This window comes from Gossypium hirsutum, chromosome A12 (genome assembly GCF_007990345.1).
Source record: "Gossypium hirsutum isolate 1008001.06 chromosome A12, Gossypium_hirsutum_v2.1, whole genome shotgun sequence".
Classification (NCBI taxonomy): Eukaryota; Viridiplantae; Streptophyta; class Magnoliopsida; order Malvales; family Malvaceae; genus Gossypium; species Gossypium hirsutum.
In genome coordinates this window covers 16,257,583-16,276,976 of record NC_053435.1, presented here as the reverse complement: position 1 = coordinate 16,276,976, position 19,394 = coordinate 16,257,583, and the positions used below count along the sequence as shown (strand labels likewise).

Here is a 19,394-nt window from a genome sequence, read left to right as displayed (position 1 = left end):
TATGCAAGTAAGTGGGTCCAAACGGAGGCAGAAATGTGTAAGTGCTTCGAGGAAGGTCTGAATGAGGAAATTAAGTTGCTAATTGGGATTCTCGAGATAGGAGAATTTGCTGCACTAGTTGATCGAGCCAAGAAGGCCGAAGAGCTTAATAATGAAAGAAAATAAGTGATGAGAGAAGCTCGAGTTTCAAGTAAGTGATCCAGTAGTAAGACGCACTCGTTTCCCATAAAGAAATCGAGGAGTCACCAGGAACGTTCTACTTCATCGGTGGGATATTCGAGTAGAGCAAGAAGCTCCAAACGTTTTAACCCAAAGTCTTCTTCCCCTATGGTAACTAGTGTGGGAAGCATAGATGATCAAAAGCCAAGATGTAAAGGTTGCAACAAATTTCATTTCGGAGAGGGCCGAATGAAGAGCGGAGCATGCTACAGACGCGGTTCTCTTAACCACTTCTTTAGAGATTGCCCGGAACGAGCCAATAAAGAGGTGGAATTAGCCCCGAAGCCTAATGCTACTATTTCTTGAGTTAGACCTCTGAGACATCCGGGAAGTGCAAGTGGTAGTCGAATTGTTGCCAAGGATACTACTGCAAAATCAGAGGCTCGAGCTCTAGCAAGAAACTTTGCCATATGCGCTAGAGAAGAGGCCTCAGCTCATGATGTCATTATGGGTATATTTTCTATCTATGATACTCAAGTTATTGCTTTGATTAATTCGGGATCAACCCATTCATACATTTGCATGAAATTGGTGTCTTGCATGGATATGTCTGTGGAACCCACAGAATTTGTAATCAAGGTGTCGAACCCTCTAGATAAGTTTGTGTTAGTAGATAAAGTTTGTAAGAATTGTCTTTTGACTATTCAAGGTCATTGTTTTATGGCTAACCTTATGCTTTTTCCTTTCGATGAATTTGATTTAACACTTGGCATGGATTGGTTGGCCATTCATGATGTGATAGTAAATTGTGATAGCAAGTATATTAAATTGAAATGTTCAAATGGCAAAATTCTCTGATTCAATTCAAGTGAGTTGAATACACCACCAGTTGTGATTACCTCAATGAGGGCTCAAAAGTATATAAGAAAAGGGTATGAAGCCTGATGGTCACTAAACTAACTAAAAATTCGACTAAGGCAAGCGCACCTATCGAACGGTAGTATAGCTATGGTGAGACCATAAATATCGTATCCACAAGGACTAAAAGTACTAGTAATTACTGTCTTTTTATTATCTAGCCTAACAATTAAAGGAATGTTTTAACTAAGACTAATTATCTAATTAAATAAGATTACGACAGAGGTAAAAGTTGAAAAATACTGTTTAGAAAACCGATGGAGAAGACAATACCCAAGGAAGAATCCACTTAGACTTCACTTATCACTTCTGAATTAGACGATTTATTCGCTTGACTTAATCCTTAGAAATACTTGATTTATGTTAATATCTCTCTCGAGACTAAGAACAACTAACTCTAGGTTGATTAATTGAAATCTCTTTCTAATTAAAACCCCTATTGTCACATTAACTCGATTTATGGATTCCCTTTTTAGATTCGACTCCAATTCGATAGATTTATGTCGTCCTATCTCTAGGATTGCATGCAACTCCGCTTAATTATGGAGGATCTACTCTTAAATAGGGACTTTTGCTCCACTGAATAAGCACATCAAAATCTGAATTAATATCCTGAAATATTAAAACAAGAATTAAAACTCACAATTAAGAATAAGAACAAGTATTTATCATATAATTCAAATAGTAATAAGATTTGTCTTAGGTTTCATCTCTCTTAGGTATTTAGGGAGTTTTGTTCATAATAATGGAAAACATTTCAAAATTGGGAAAACAACAAAACATAAAAAACCCAAAGAACTTCTAAGGAAATTGAATGGAGATCTTCAGTCTCGAAGTAGATCCTGCTTTCGAGCTGATTCTGATGGCTGTCCTTGAGTATTTTCTCTTTTCTACTCTGTGTCCCCCCCTTTGATCCTTTTCTAAGGTGTTTATATAGACTTTAGAATGCTTCAAAACCCTCAAAATTAGCCTTTTTCGAGTAGAATTAGACTTGGGCTCAATAGTGACACGGCCATGTGGCATGCCCATGTGATGGTGCTCAATCTATGTGTAATTCTGAGTTGGTTTTTAGTTGACACGGCCATGATACACGGGCGTGTGGCTTGGCCATGACACACGGGCGTGTGGCCTACTCGTGTGTCCGACACAGGCGTGTGGTTTACCCGTGTGAAAGTGCCTAGGCCGTGTGAGATACTGAGATAAACCCATTTTGTCCGTTTTTGACCCGTTTCTTGCTCTTCTCACCTTCCTATGCTCACCTAAGTATAAAACATGAATTTAAAGGATTAGGAGCATCAAATTCACTAAATCTTGTGATAAATCATCCAAAAATATGCCAAGCATGGGATAAAAATATGTATAAATTATGGTTTATCAAATATCCCTACACTTAAACATTTACTTGTCCGTAAGCAAAATCCTCAACTCTGAATTAAAATGAATTCTTCTCCACTTATAATTCTCATCAATAATGTGTCAAAGTACACCACAAGTAATCATATATTGAGAGTTTAACTAAAAGAACATTAAAGTTTCACACAATCCAAGTTGAGCATTTTAATCATAAAATCATAGGTATCCCCCTTTATCTAAGTAATTACCTTTAATTCCAAATTGACAAGGGTTGACATCCTCACTAAAGATTCACTCAAAGTATTTAAGGTTCAATAATTAAGCGCTCAATAGTCAAACATGAAAAGTTATTACCATAAGCTTGCATGAAATCAAATCTCCACCACTGTAAATGAAATGATATACAAATCAAAAGGTCTTTAACAGGGTTCTAATAGGGCTTGGGTTAAAGGTGTGGATAAAGGCTGAAAAAGAGGGTTAGAATCGAGATTAAATAAATAAATTACCAAACTTAGAAAAATAAAGCTAATTATTAAATTACAGACAAGTGCCAAAATTAAAACCATTCAGAACTAATGAAGTGAGTTTTTTCTCAGTATAATAACTTTAACTTATCCAAACTCTTTATAAAATGAATATAAATATACTCTTTTTTTTAAGAATAAAAATAATAATGGAAAGTACATGGTAAGGAATAATTCAGCAACTGAAATGAACGAAAATAGTTAGGAAACTAATCAAATCAAATCTCGATAAAAAGAAAGTCAATAAAAAAGGAAAAATTCTTAACGAATCAAAAAGGGTTAAGATGTGGGTTAACATTAAGGGGAAAACCAAGAAACAATGGTTAAGGCTCAAAGGGGTTCACTGAGGGTCAACTATATGGGTAGTCTTTTTATAGGGTAAGTGGGTTAAAACCTAAGTGCCTTTATCATCTCAGTATATCAAATCAAAGGTGTGGTCTTGACATGCATAATTGAAGCAAGTTCTAGAATAACAATTCAATGTTGACACACTCATAACTAATAAAATCAGTGAGCAAGAAAGATATATGCTCTAAAAGGCTCAAAATCTCACGAAAATTATCGGTATTTGATGTCAATCCTGTAAATTCAAAACTTCAAGATAATACCTCAATTCAGGGAAACAACCTAGCTATTTTAATTCTCAAAATTCAACTTATCATGCTTGATTCTCTAATGCCTTTAAAGTTTAAACAATCAATGCACAATTCCCTATGATTAATTCAAAACATATCAATAAAAATCATAAATCAATCAGAATTCACTCTAATAGCAATATGAGAACATTACTTGAGAATGAGATAAAAATTCAGGGATAATAAAATAACCTCCCCACACTGTAAAAAGATAGATAATAACAATAGAAGTATAATATCATAAGAAAGGAAGAGAAGCGAAACTGCCCTGAATTTTTGGATGGAATCCTTGGAATAATGGAAGCGAAAATTGTAGATATGGCTAATGATGTGTATAAGTCTGAGCTACTATGAAGAAAATAAACATAACTGTGAAGAGAATTAAAGGGTTACTCGATACTAGCCATAAAGATAAAAATAATTTAAAAGTATAAATGGCAAGTTTGTAAAATAAAGATAAACTAAAAATAAAAGAGAAGATAAAAGAAAAGGGAAAAAGATAAAAATAAAAATAAAAATAAATGGACTCAAAAGTCCTTATCGGTGGATGGATCTTGAGGTGGTGGTGGTGGAGGCGAGATGTTGAAGTGTTGGCAGATCTGCTGCAGAGTCGCTTCAATGCTATCGAACCTCACAAAACACTATTACTCGAAGCAAGTAAGCCGCTAGGATATATCGATCACGGTGGCAATAGGAGGTCGATGACTCGGTGGTGGCGGTGGGTGTGGGTTCTCGTGAGGGGGAGGGACATCATCTGTAACGTCCTCTGGCTCATCCTGGTCATCAGAGTGAAGGAGTTTGTACTAAGGGGGGTTGAATCCACAGCGTCGCTCTATCATCCTCATATGGATCATACTAGAAATTCCCTGAGGAGACATCTGGCCTACTAGTGTGAGTGTCTATGACATCTCTGGAGTGTCAAAGAGGCCAAAGTGTCAAGCGAGACGAGTCACGCAAAGACCAAGACAAATGGGAGCCCTCCTATGGCGGTCTGTCTGATGGCGAAAAGTAAGCGTTATGAAGTATGCCAAATCAAAAACATGACCAGTCGCCATGCTCCAAAGATAGTATGCGTCAATAGTGCTTACAACTCCTGTGCTCTCTCTCTTGCCAGTCAATGTGCGAGCTAATAAGGCGTGGATGTATCGTAAAGCTGGAGAAAGAGATGGCGCCTTCAAACGACTCGCGTCATAATGGATCTAACTAGCTGTGAGATCAGTCCAACAGTACGAAGGTGAGTAATAGATATGACGGTGGAGCTGGAGAAAGTTATCGGCACCTATAAACTCATCGGTGTAGATGCCCAAAGTTGTGCCAAACTAAGGGATGCTCATATATCGCACTAAGCCACCAAGTTGGAAAGTAATAGTACCGGCCTCGTCATGGGTATTCATCACATGCTGTAGATGGAAAGTAGTGCAAAACTCCAAGGTAAGTTCTGAATAGGTGGGCTCGATAATCACAAAGAATCGATTCCACGGGACAATGGTAATGAAAGCACGAACCTTATCAGTTAGTCTGACCTGCTCTAATGCGGCCCAGTCAATACATCGGCTGAAACCTAGTGGTCGCATGCGCAAAAGCTGAAACAAGTCGTCCTGTGGGCCTGACGAAAATCGAAGCAAAGGGTGACATGCTTTGGTCGAGGCGCTTGAGGAGGTTGCGCCAGGACCCTTCCGTTTTTTCGAAGCGGGGACGGCTACTTTTAATTTACCTCGTGTGTTGGTCATAATGAACCTGAAAAAGGAAGAGAATATATCAATAAATAAGGGAGCATCTAATTAAAATTTCAGGTATGCCAAAACAGTATAACCCTAAAAAGTATGAATATTAACTAAATAGTTCCCAACTAAAAAAATCAAATAATAAAAGACAAAAAAAATGGACCCATAAGCAAAGAATTTAAAATAGTAATCTGAAATAAATCATTATAAACAATATGGTTTTAACTAAAAATGAGAATGAAGGCTAACGTATTCATACTATAAATAGAAGAGAATAGTATCATGATGAAGATGAATAAAATATGGAGAACTAATCAACTAAGAACCATATAATGAGTAAGTTAGAAATAAATAAGGAGTAAAGAAAATAAGAAATAAATAAGGAATAAAATAGAGGAAAAATTGGAATGAAACAAGAACCCAACGAGGCAATGGTCAGCGCAAGGGGGTTACGGCTATCGGTTGTGTGCATAAGGGGAAAAAACAAGAAGGAGAAAGAGGAGAGTGGAAAAGGAGAAAGGAGGGAGGAGAAAGAAAGAGAAGGGAATGGGAGAAGGGGGATCGACCGACAGTGACGGTGGCTGGAATAGGGGACGGACAGCGAGAGGGCTGCATGGCTAGGGCTTTAGGGGGAAATATTTGAGAGGAAGAAGACAAAGATAAAGTTAGGGTTGGGGGTTTTAAAAAGGGACACAATCGTGTGAGGCCCATGTTGGGCCACACGGTTGTGTCACACGCCCGTGTAGCTCGAGTATTGCCCGTGTGCATTGCAAAAATTTAATGACCATTCATCACACGACCTAGGACATGCCCGTGTGTCCAGGTCGTGTGGTCTACACAGCCGTGTGCTACATTGTTCGCTTCTCCCACGCCCGTGTGGTATCCCACATGCCCGTGTGTTCAAACGCACAGCTGTGTGCCTTACCCGTGTAACTCTCTGACTTGTTTAAAATTCGAAAAAGTAAGCTCCAGGTTTCACACAGCCATGTCGCACACCCGTGTGGATTTATCGCAGGCCATGTACATGTCGATTTTTGGGAAATTTCAACCCTGTTTCCACAAGGCCAAGGACAGGCCCGTGTGTCCAGGCCGTGTCACTCACTGTACCTGTAAAAAAAACACAGAAAATAGATAAAATAAACGGGTTAGTGGTGTTAGTGCTCGAGTTGCCTCCCAAGAAGCGCTTAGTTATAGTCTAAGCTCGACTTACCTCATATTTCCACGGTCATGGTGGTTTGAGGAGTTGAAACTCCTCATCCCTACTATCAATCTTATCAAAATAAGGTTTTAGATGAGTACTATTTACTTTTCAAATGTCGAATTTAGGATGAGTTACCTCGATTGTACCATATGGGAAAACGTTGAGTACCGAAAAAAGAGTTAATCTATTGGGTTCAGAAGTGGCAACACGAGGGTCTGTTTTATCTAACAGTCCTTTGTCTCCAACTTTAAGTTGACCCGATTCATCTTTAGGTTTGTCATGGCACTGCCTTGATTCATCGTGTATCCCCGATTTTTTCTTAACTATTGTTCACTATTATCTAGTTCCTCGATTTGTAATATTCGTCCCTCAAGATTTGTTCGTGGCTCCATCACTTTATCCCTAGAGATTTCCTGCACAGTAGTCTGAGCCAACATGTTGTTCTCATGGAAAGAACTCGTAATATCATCTCAATCACTAGATAGTCTAATAGAGTCACGAGCTTGAAGTTTAATCGTGTCATCACCTATACGAAGCGTTAATTCTCCTGTACCAACATCAATAATAGTTCTAGCAGTTGCTAAAATAGGTCTACCTAGAATTAAAGGTACGTCACTATCCTCATCCATGTCTAAGACAACAAAATTGACTGGGAATATAAATTTATCAAATTTAACAAGCATATCTTCAATTATACCCCTAGGAATTCTAATGGTTTTATTAGCCAATTGAAAGCTCATCCTAGTTTGTTCGGGTTTCCCTAGTCTTAGTTGTTTAAACATTTTATAAGGCATAACATTAATACTTGCCCCGAAATCAGCTAAAGCATTGTTAACATTCAAACTACCAATTAAACAAGGAATTGTAAAACTCCCTGGATCTTTCAGTTTGTTGGGTAGCTTGTTTTGTAGAATAGCTGAGCAGACTGCATTTAACTTCACATGTGATGACTCATCTAACTTCCGTTTGTTTGATAAAAGCTCCTTTAAAAATTTAACCAAGTTGGGCATCTGTGAAAGAGCTTCAATAAATGGTAAGTTAATATGTAACTTTTTAAGCAGTTTAAGGACTTTACCGAATTTTTCGTCCATGTGGTCTTTCCTTGTCGCCTTAGGATAATGCACACGAGGTTTATACTCTTTACTTACCAGTTTCTATTTATCATTGCTTACATCAACCTTACCTTTATCTACCTTATTGTCTTGCCTCGGTTTCAGTTCATCTTCAACTAACTTTTCATCATTGTGCATAGTAATGGCATGAAGTTGCTTCCTTGGGTTAGTTTCTGTGTTACTGGGCATGCTACCTTGTGGTTGTTTAGAAATAAACTTAGCAAGCTATCCTATTTGAGTTTCAAGCCCTTGAATTGACACTTGCTTACATCTCATCGAGGTTCGGCTTCTTTTCCTTCTGGTAAGGTGGTTGAAAACCTGGAGGGGGTTGTGGTCTTTGATTGCCTTGACCACCCCAAGAGCAGTTGGGATGGTTCCTCCAACCTACATTGTAAGTGTTACTATAGGGGTTATTCTAAGGTCTAGAATTGTTACTCATACAGTTGACTTGTTCGTTTGTAGTGCTAGGGTCGTAGGCTAGGCATGCTGTATTATTTATTCCTCCTTCATTTGTATTGCACTACATCACCGGATGTACTTGCGTAGAGACACATAAGCCATCAATCTTTTTATTTAAGAGCTCTACCTAGTTTGATAACATAGTGACCGCATCGAGGTTGAAAACACTGGCTGCTTTATTAGGCTTTATCCTCATGACTTGCCACTGATAATTATTCAGTGACATCTCTTCAATGAACTCATAAGCCTCCTCAGGAGTTTTATTATTTAAGGTTCCACCGACCGCTGCATCGACCATCTGTCTCGTTGAGGGATTCAAACTATTGTGGAAAGTTTAAACCTGTAGCCATAAAAGTAATCCATGGTGAGGGCACCTTCTCAATAAATCCTTGCATCTCTCCCATGCATCATATAGTTTTTCTAAATCCATCTACACAAAAGAAGAGATATCATTCCTCAATTTAGTCGTTTTAGCTAGTGAAAAATATTTGAGTAAAAAATTTTCGGTCATTTGCTCCTAAGTAGTGATTGATCCCCGTGGTAATGAGTTCAACCACTGTTTAGCCTTATTCCTTAATGAAAAGGGAAATAATTGAAGGTGAATGGCATCGTCATAAATTCCATTAATCTTAAAAGTGTCGTAGAATTCCAGAAAATTTGCTAAATGAGTGTTTGGATCCTCGTCCTGGAAACCATCAAACTGAACAAACTGTTGTATCATTTGAATAGTATTAGGTTTCGGTTCAAAGTTATTTGCAATAACAGCAGGTCTAACTATATTCGATTCAGTTCCTGTTGAAGTAGGTTTACCATAATCATACATAGTACGAGGAGCAAGATCCTGATTTACTGGATTTACAGCAACCACAGGAGGTATCAGATTGTTCTGATTATTAGCCATCTCTTCAATTGTAGTATGGATATCATCCTCTCACTCTTCCTCTATGTATTGTAGACTTCGCCTTATTTCTCTTTGGTTTCTGCAAGATGTGCTCTCAATCTCACTATCAAAAAGCAAAGGTCCTGACAGGTTCCTCCTAGTCATAAACTAGAGACACCTGCCAGAAGCAATTAAAAAGAAAAATTTAGAAAAGAAAAATTAAACTTAAAAACAAAAAGTAAATTGCAATAAAAGTAAAAATGGCTAAAGTAATAAAAATCAAGCATTCCTAATATCTTAGTCCTCGGCAACAGCATCAAAAACTTGATGGTCGCTAAACTAACTAAAAATTCAACTAAGGCAAGCACACCTATCGAACAGTAGTATAGCTATGGCGAGACCAGAAATATCGTATCCACAAGGACTAAAAGTATTAGTAATTACTATCTTTTTATTATCTAGCCTAACAATTAAAGGAATGTTTTAACTAAAACTAATTATCTAATTAACTAAGTTTACGACAGAGGTAAAAGTTAAAAAATATTGTTTAGAAAACCGATGGAGAAGACAATACCCAAGGAAGAATCAACCTAGACTTCACTTATCACTTCTGAATTAGATGATTTATTCACTTGACTTAATCCATAAAAATCCCTGATTTATGTTAATTTCTCTCTCGAGACTAAGAACAACTGACTCTAGGTTGATTAATTGAAATCTCTTTCTAATTAAAACCCCTATTGTCTCATTAACTCGATCTATGGATTCCCTTATTAGATTTGACTCCAATCCTGTAGATTTATGTCGTCCTATCTCTAGGATTGTATGTAACTCTGCTTAATTATGGAGGATCTACTCTTAAACAAGGACTTTTGCTCCACTGAATAAGCACATCAAAACCTGAATTAATATCCTGAAATATTAAAACAAGAATTAAAACTCACAATTGAGAATAAGAACAAGTATTTATCATATAATTCAAATAGTAATAAGATCTATCTTAGGTTTCACCTCCCTTAGGTATTTAGGGAGTTTAGTTCATAATAATGGAAAACATCTCCAAATTGGGAAAACAACAAAACATAAAAAACCCAAAGAACTTCTAAGGAAATTGAATGGAGATCTTCAGTCTTGAAGTAGATCCTGTTCTGATGGCTGTCCTTGAGTATTTTCTCCTTTCGATTTTGTGTCCCCCTTTTGATCCTCTTCTAGGGTGTTTATATAGACTTTAGAATGTTTCAAAACCCTTAAAATTAGCCTTTTCCTAGTAGAATTAGACTTGGGCTCGACAGGGACACGATCGTGTGTCACGCCCGTGTGATGGTGCTCAATCCGTGTGTAATTCTGAGTTGGTTTTTAGTCGACATGACCATGACACACGGGCGTGTGGCCTGCTCGTGTGTCTCACATGGGTGTGTGGTTTACCCTGTGAAAGTGCCTAGGTCGTGTGAGATACTAAGATAAGCCCATTTTGCTCGTTTTTGGCCTGTTTCTTGCTCTTTTCACCTTATTATGCTCACCTAAGTATAAAACATGAATTTAAAGGATTAGGAGCATTAAATTCACTAACTCTTGTGATAAATCATCCAAAAATATGCCAAGCATGGGATAAAAATATGTATATATTATGGTTTATCAAAGCCTACCTTGTTTTTGTACTGAATACTAAAGAATCAGAGTTAAAGATGGAGTGGGTGCTGATAGTGAGTGAATATTCGGTTGTGTTCTCAGAAGAGTTGTCTGGTTTGCCTCCTATTAGAGAAGTAGAGTTTGGTATTGAGCTAGTGCCAGGAACAGCACCTATTTCTATTACCCTGTATAGGATGGCACCAACCGAGTTGAAATTGTTAAAAGCACAGTTGCAAGAACTGACAGATAAGGGTTTCGCAAGACCAAGCTTTTCACCTAGGGGTGCTCTCGTATTATTTGTAAAGAAGAAAGATGGTTCGATGAGATTATGTATAGATTACTGCCAACTAAACAAGGTAACTATTAGGAATAAATATCTGTTGCCAAGGATCGACGACCTGTTTGATCAATTGAGGGGAGCCACTATGTTTTCCAAAATAGATTTGAGATCTGGCTATTATCAGTTGTGAGTTAAGGAGTAGGACGTGCCTAAGACTGCTTTCAGAATGAGGTATGGCCATGACGAATTTCTTGTGATGCCTTTTCGATTGGCTAATGCTCCGGCTATGTTTATGGACTTGATGAATAGGATATTTTGGCCTTACTTAGACAAGTTTGTTGTTGTATTTATAGATGATATCCTGATTTATTCCAAGAATGAGGCTGAACATGTGAAACATCTGGGAACTATTTTACAGACTTTACGGGACAAACAGTTGTATATTAAATTTAGCAAGAGTGAGTTTTGGCTCCGAGAGGTAGGATTCTTAGGTCACATTGTTTCGGGTGAAGGTATCTGAGTTGATTCAAATAAGATATTTGCTATTGTCGAATGGAAGCCGCCGAGGAGCGTAATCGAGGTTAGAAGCTTTTTGGGCTTAGCTAGTTACTATCGATGCTTCATGAAAGGATTTTCGATGATTGCAACTCCTTTGACGAGATTACTACAAAAAGGCATTAAGTTTGAATAGTCAGAGAAGTGTTAGAAGAGTTTCGAGAAATTGAAGAAGTTGTTGACTGAAGCTCCAGTTTTAATGCAACTTGAGCCTGGAAAAGAATTCGTAGTTTATAGTGATGTATCCTTGAATGGACTGGGTTGCGTGCTTATGCAAAAGGGCAAAGTAATAGCCTATGTTTCGAGGTAACTAAAGCCGCATGAGAAAAATTATCCAACACATGACTTGGAGTTGGCTGCCATTGTATTTGCCTTGAAAATTTGGAGACACCATTTGTATGGTGAAGCTTACCGTGTATTCACAGATCACAAGAGTTTGAAGTATTTGATGACTCAAAAGGAATTGAATCTGAGACAGCGAAGATGGTTAGAGCTGATTAAAGATTATAAGTTGATAATTAATTATCACCTGGGAAAGGCGAATGTGGTCGCTGATGCCTTAAGTAGGAAGTCTTTGTTTACATTGAGGGTTATGAACACTTGATTGGTGTTGTCTAATGATGGTTTGGTTTTGTTAGAGTTAAGAGCCAGACCGACCTTTCTCCAAGAAATTTGCGCAGCTTAAATCAGTGATAGCGACTTGCATGTCAAGAGAACACAATGTGAGAGGGGAGTTGAATCAGACTTTCGGATTGGTCCTAATGGTTGCTTGATGTTTCGAGATAGGGTCTGTGTACCCAAAGATGATGAACTTATTCAAAAAATTTTGCAAGAGGCACATGATAGCCGTCTATCTATTCATCCGAGAAGCACTAAGATGTACAATGATTTAAAGACAATGTACTGGTGGAATGGTATGAAAAGAGACATCTCTGAATTTTTGTCGAAATGATTAATATGTCAACAGGTCAAGGCTAAAAACAAGTACCTTCGGGTTTATTAAAGCCTTTGATGGTCCCCGAATGGAAGTGGGATAGGATTACTATGGATTTTGTGACTGGATTGTGGGTAACCTAGAAAATGAAAAATGTTGTATGGGTTATAGTTGATAGACTAACGAAGGCGGCTCATTTCATTCTGGTACGTATAGATTACTCTCTTGATAAATTGGCCGACTTGTACATTTCCAAAATTGTGAGATTACATGGGGTACCGTTATCAATTATCTAAGATAGGGACCCGAGATTCACTTCAAGATTTTGGAAGAAGTTACAAGAAGCCTTGGGTACAAAGTTGAGTTTTAGTACGGCATTTCACCCACAGACTGATGGTCAGTCTAAGCGGATGATTCAAACTCTCGAAGACATGTTGCGGTGTTGCGTCCTTGAATTTCAGGGTAGTTGGGAAAAATACTTGCCATTAGTGGAATTCACTTACAATAATAGTTTCCAAACGAGTTTAAAGATGGCACCTTATGAGGCATTGTATGGCTGGAAGTGTCGGACTCTATTGTATTGGACAGAATTCAAAGAACACCGGATTCACGGAGTTGATTTGATCAAGAAAACTGTGGAAAAGGTAAAAGTGATACGAGATTGCTTAGAAACGGAAATGGATAGGTAAAATTCATATGCTGATTTGAAAAGAAAAGAGATTGAGTTTCAAGTTAGAGATAAAGTATTCTTGAAGGTAACTCCATGGAAAAAGGTCTTGAGATTTGATCGAAAGGGCAACTGAGTCCAAGTTTATCGGACCTTATGAGATTACTGAGAAAGTTGGACCGTTAGCCTACCACTTAGCATTGCCATCCGAATTGGAAAGATTCACGATGTATCCCATGAGTCTATGTTACATAGATATAGATCAGATCCCTGTCACGTGATTTCACCGATGGAAGTTGAGATTAGACAGGACATGACCTATGGGGAAGAACCGGTCAAGATTTTAGCTCAAGAAGTCAAGCAGTTGAGGAATAAGAATATAACTTTGGTGAAAGTTTTATGGCATAGACATGGAGTGGAAGAAGCCACATGGGAACCAGAAGAAGCAATGAGAAGTCAATAGATGAACATGTTTACTGGTAAGCCTTTCGAGGACGAAAGTCCTTAAGGGGGAGAAATATAACATTCCAAAATTGGGCCTAGTCAGAATAGTAGTTTCAGGACCACAAATCTGACATTAAAATATTTTTTATGATTATTATGAGGTCTAGGATATGAAAATAATCATGTGTTAAAGTTTCATGAAGAACTTCTAAGTATAAGGTGCCCAATTGGTAATTAGGGACCAAATTGAATAAGTTGTAAAATTTTGGTTCTAGAAGCAATTTGTATGAAATTTCTTTGAATTATTAATTAGAAGGTTTTAAAGAGTAATTTTTCCAATTTCTATGTTTTTGGACAAGAATGGGCATGCATGGAAAATTTTGAAAGGTTATTAAGGAAGGGCATTTTGGTTATTTGGTAATAAACTAAATAAAAAGGGAAGATGAAAGCAAAAATCAGCCATTTTTCTTCTCCATGCTTCCGAAAATTGAATTATCTCAAAATCAGCCATTTTTCTTCTCCATGCTTCCGAAAATTGAATTATCTCCATAGCTAGGGTTTTCAACATTTTCAAGCTCTATAGTAACTGTTCCCTGGCCCCGTTTTTAACGTTCTTCGTATTTTTGAGATCCTCGTAACAAGCTCTCTCTATTTCTACCCATATTTCAAGCTAGGGTTCATGATTAGAAATTTACCCATGCATGATATGCTTCTGTTTTGATGATTTGTGGAGCAATATGAGAGTTTAGAGGATGGTAAACAACTTTTACTAAGTAGTTTTTCATGGAAATGGCTTAAGGGACCATTTTGTAAAAATTGTGAAAATGAGTAGAAAAATGTGAAATGAAAGAAAATGTGGACTGTTATAAGCAAGAAAAATATTCGACTAGGCTTGGATAACCTAGAAATTTCATGCATTTCATTATACAAGCCTAGGGACTAAATTGTAAAAGTGTGAAAGGTTAGGGGCAAAATGGTCATTTTGCCTTGGGCAAAATTAAGGCCTAAATTGAACAATATGAGGTATTAATAATTTATTTTTACTGATATAGATCCCGAGGAACCAATTCCTGAGGTCGACCATGGAAAACGAAAGGTTTCAGAATAACCGAAATACGAACCCGAAGCAATTACCAGGTAAGTTCGCGTAACTCGAATGTAAACTATTTTAAGTACATTAAAGATGTAAGTTCATGTGTAAATTATAATATTTCTATGCAATATACGATAATTCATGAAAAATTGATGTTATAATGAAATGTCCTGGTTGAATAAAAAGGATATTTGATGGATTTCTCAAAAATGAATTAATGGTAGAAAGGTCCTAGCCCGGACGGGTGATCCTATAGTGATCCAGCCTCCCGAAGAATATGTGTGCTGAAATGGATTTAGCCCGGACGGGTAATCCGATTAGGATTTGAATTTAGCCTGGACTAGTAATTCAGATCCGAACTCATAGGAGTATGTGTCATTGTAAGGGATTTAACCTGGACTGGTAATCCCGACATTTGCTTTGTGAGTTTATATTACGGGAGATTTAGCTCGGACTGGTAATCCCACCGTAAGAGCAAGGTTCATGGGAGTCTGTATTTAAAATGATCTCTTGCATGATTTAACGGTAAATGAGATATCCATCGAGATCCTGAGAAATTTAATGTTTGAACCTGTGAATTTCAACTCAAGATAATACCTAAACTTGGGGAAACAACCTAAAAAACTTTTTTAATTCTCAAAAATCAACTTATGATGCTTAATTCTCTAATTCCTTAAAGTTTAAACAATCAATGCATGAATGCCTATGTTTTAATTCAAGACATATCAATAAAAATCATAAATTAATCAAAATTCATTCTAATAATAATATGAGAAGATTATTTGAGAACAAGACAAAATTTAGGATTTTTCTGATAATGAAATAAGTAACCCCCCTACACTTAAGATGTACATTGTACTCAATGTATAGAGTTAGATATACTGAAATTATAGATATAAGATCGAAAGATAGGGAGAGAGTTGAAACTTTCTGAATGATGAATGGAATCCTTGATTTGGAGTTATGGAGGATAATCGGCCAAGGCAATGATAAGATTGGAGGAGGATACTCCGGTGGTGGTAGAGGTTGGGTTCTACAACCACAGTGTCCAATGAAGAGGTTATCGTGGTGGTCGGGCAAGACATGGCAGTCGTGGAGAACCTTTTCCCATGGAGTTGCAAGTTCCTAAGTAATTGTGAGCTTTGGATCTCTTTATAACTATGATAGAATCAGGAACTTTTTAAGAAATATAAAAAAGCATGATTACTCTAAAAGAAATAGCTGAAAGCATAAATTGTTCAATATAAATTATAAAAACTAAGGATGAATAAAAATAAAGTTAAAGAAAAATAAAATAAAAATTAGTTTTAAAATGATAAAAGTAAAAACATAAAAATAATAAAAAGTCTTTAAGCATCGTCATCGCCAGATGGTTCGCGAGGCGGTGGTGGCGATGAGATGTGAAGGTGCTGACAAAACTGATGTAGAGTAGCATCAATGTGATAAAAGCGCAAAAAACACTGCTACTCAAATCAAGTAAGACGCTTAAAGATGTCAGAGTATGAAGCCACTGCATGAATTGGACGATGGATAGGTGGTGGCTGAGATGATAGGTCCTCGTGTCATAGAGGGACATCATCAGGAATGTTCTCTGGGTCCTCCTGCTCAGTTGACTGGATGAGGCGGTACTGAGAAGGGTCAGTTCCACGACGTCGCTCAATCATCCTCATATGAAGCATGCTCGAGATGCCCTGTGGGGACATCTGGCTGATGAGGGTGAGGGAGGATGATTGTGCTGCTGTGTTGAAGGGCTCGAAATACTGAACCAGTCTAGTTACATAGGGGCCAATGGAGATGACTCATCTCCTATGCCACTCCGTCTGATGGTGAATGGCGAGGGCAATGAAATAGGCTAGGTCGAAGATGTGCCAGTTCACCATGCTACACAAGAAATAAGCGTCATGAGTATTGACGACACCGGTGCTCTCTCGCTGTCCTTCCAGAGTGTGGGCCAAGATGGCGTGTAGCTACCGCAGAGATGGGGTGAGGGCTGATGCCTTAGAGCAGCTCGGATCATAGGTGGCCGAGTCAGGGACTAAAGCACTCCAACACTTCGAAAGAGAATAGTGGATATGGAGATGGAGGGTGTTGAGTTCGTTGTTGTCGATGAACTCCTCCGTGTACAGTACCAGTGCGATTCCAAAATCAAGGATGCTCAACTGGTGAACCAAACCACCGAGGCAAAACTGGGCCATTCCTGGATCATCAAACTCTGTCATATTGGTTTAGAAGTGAAAGGTCCTAGAATTATAGGCGCGTCACTACCTTCTTCTATGTCTAGAACAGCAAAGTCGATTGGGAATATAAATTCGTCAATTTTTACAAGTACATCTTCAATGATACCTCTAAGAAATCTGATAGTTTTATCGGCTAACTGAATACTCATCCTAGTTTGTTTGGGTTTCCCAAGACCTAGTTGTTTAAAAATTTTGTAGGGCATGACATTAATACTAGCCCCTAAATCAGCCAAAGCATTTTTAACATTTAAGCTACCAATTAAACAAGGAATCGTAAAACTCCCTGGATCTTTCAATTTGTTGGCTAGCTTATTCTGTAGAATGGCTGAGCAAACTGCATTTAACTTCACATGCGACGCTTCATCCAACTTCTGTTTATTTGCTAAAAGTTCTTTTAAGAATTTGACTGCGTTTGGAATTTGCGAAAGAGCTTCAATAAAAAGTAAGTTAATGTGTAATTTCTTTAATAGTTTAAGGAATTTACCAAATTGTTCATCTGTGCGGTCTTTCCTTGTCCATTGGGGTATGGCACTCGTGGTTTGTACTCTTTACTTACCCATTTCTGCTCGCTTTTACCTTTACTCACCACAATTCCTTGCCTCGATTCTAGTTCTGGTTCAACTAACCCTTCCTCGTCTTGTATGGTAATTGCGTTGAGTTGTTCCCTTAGGTTAAATTTAGAAATCAATTTGGCGAGTTGGCCTATCTGAGTTTCGAGCCCTTAGATCGATGCTTGTTGATTCTTAAGTGTTGTTTCGGTATTTTGAAAGCGAGTTTCCGACACTGAGATAAACTTCATTTGTATCTCCTCAAATTTTAGCTTTTTCTATTGTTGGTAAGGTGGTTGTTGGAAGCCTGGAGGTGGTGGTGGTCTCTGATTCCCTTGGCCTCCCCATGAGAAATTTGGGTGGTTCCTCCATCTTGCATTGTAAGTGTTATTATAAGGATTATTTTGAGGTCGAGGATTATTACCCATATAATTTAATTGCTCATTCTCCATGATGTGGCCATAAGGTGGGTATTCTGAATTGCATTGCATTGCATTACTGGGTGAACCTGTGAAGAACCAAGAAAATCATCAATTTTTCTATTCAAAAGTTCTACCTGATTAAAGAGCATGGTGACCGAATGGATGTTAAAAATGCCGGCTGCTTTCGTTGGCTTTGTCCTCATGACTTGCCACTGTAAATTATTAAGTGACATCTCTTCTATAAATTCAAAAGCATCCTCAGGTGTCTTATTATTGATAGTCCCACCAGCGGTTGCGTCAACCATCTGTCTAGTTGAAGGATTCAGGCCATTGTGAAAAGTTTGAACCTGTAGCTAGAGTGGTAACCCATGGTGAGGGCACCTTCTCAACAGATCCTTGTAGCTCGCCCATGCATCGTAGAGTGTTTCTAGATCCATCTGCACAAAAGAAGAGATATCATTCCTTAATTTAGCCATTTTAGCCGGTGAAAAATATTTTAGTAAAAACTTTTCGGTCATTTGTTCCCAAGTAGTGATTGACCCTTGTGGTAACGAGTTCAACCACTGTTTAGCATTATTCCTTAATGAAAAGGGAAATAACCGAAGGCGTATGGTGTCATCAAAAACGCCACTGATTTTAAATGAATCGCAAAACTCTAAAAAATTTGCCAAGTGATTGTTTGGATCCTCATCCTGCAAACCATCAAACTGAACAAATTGCTGTATCATTTGAATCGTGTTAGGTTTCAGTTCAAAATTATTTGCAGCAATAGCAGGCCTAACTATACTCGACTCAATTCCTGTTAAATTCGGTTTAGCATAATCATACATAGTGCGCAGAGCAGGATTCTGATTTACTAGATCAGTGGCAATCGCAGGTGGAACCGAATTTTCCAGATTTTCAGCCATCTCCTCGGTTGTGCTTTTAATATCGTCCTCTTGCTCTTTCTCTGTGTATCTTAAGCTTCGCCCTATTTCTCTTCGGTTTCTATGAGCTGTGCGATCGATCTCACTATCAAAAAGTAATGGTCCCAACGGGTTTCTTCTAGTCATACACTATAAAAAACCTGCCGGAAGTGAATGAAAGAGATAATTAGAAAAGAAAATAAAAATTTAAATTAAAAATAAAGTAAAATGGCTAAAGTAATAAAAATCGAGTGTTCCTAATATCTTAGTTCCCCAGCAACGGCGCCAAAAACTTGATACATGATATTCTCGACAGGTTTTAAAATTTATAATTAATCGTTGTTGAAACTAACTATTATCAAGATAAAGGCAAGTGTACCTATCGAATAGTAGTATAGCTTTAGCAAGACCGGATTGTCGAACCCAAAGGAACCAAGAGTACTAGTAATTACTTTCTTTTTATTATCTAGCCTAAAAATTAAGGGATTTGTTTATCTAAACTAATTAACTAAAATAAGGGTGCACAGAGAGACAATTGGAGAAAAGCTTTTGGCAAAACTCGATTGATTAAGACAATACCCAAGGAAAAATCCACCTAGACTTCACTTGTTATTTAACTCTGAATTAGACGATTTATTCATTTGACTTGATCCGTAGAAATCCCTAAGTTATATTATTATCTCTCTCAAGACTAATAACGTCTAACCCTAGGTTG

The 19,394-nt window shown here is 37.7% G+C and overlaps 2 non-coding genes across 2 annotated transcripts; both read left to right on the top strand.

Annotated features, from left to right (window-relative positions):
- The first annotated feature begins 8,441 nt into the window (after positions 1-8,441).
- On the top strand, positions 8,442-8,548 carry LOC121211527 (small nucleolar RNA R71). Its single transcript, XR_005906751.1, has one exon. It is a non-coding gene; the product is annotated as a small nucleolar RNA R71 (small nucleolar RNA).
- Positions 8,549-18,137: 9,589 nt separating this feature from the next.
- Positions 18,138-18,244, top strand: LOC121211799 (small nucleolar RNA R71). The gene has a single exon (XR_005907017.1). It is a non-coding gene; the product is annotated as a small nucleolar RNA R71 (small nucleolar RNA).
- Positions 18,245-19,394: the final 1,150 nt, after the last annotated feature.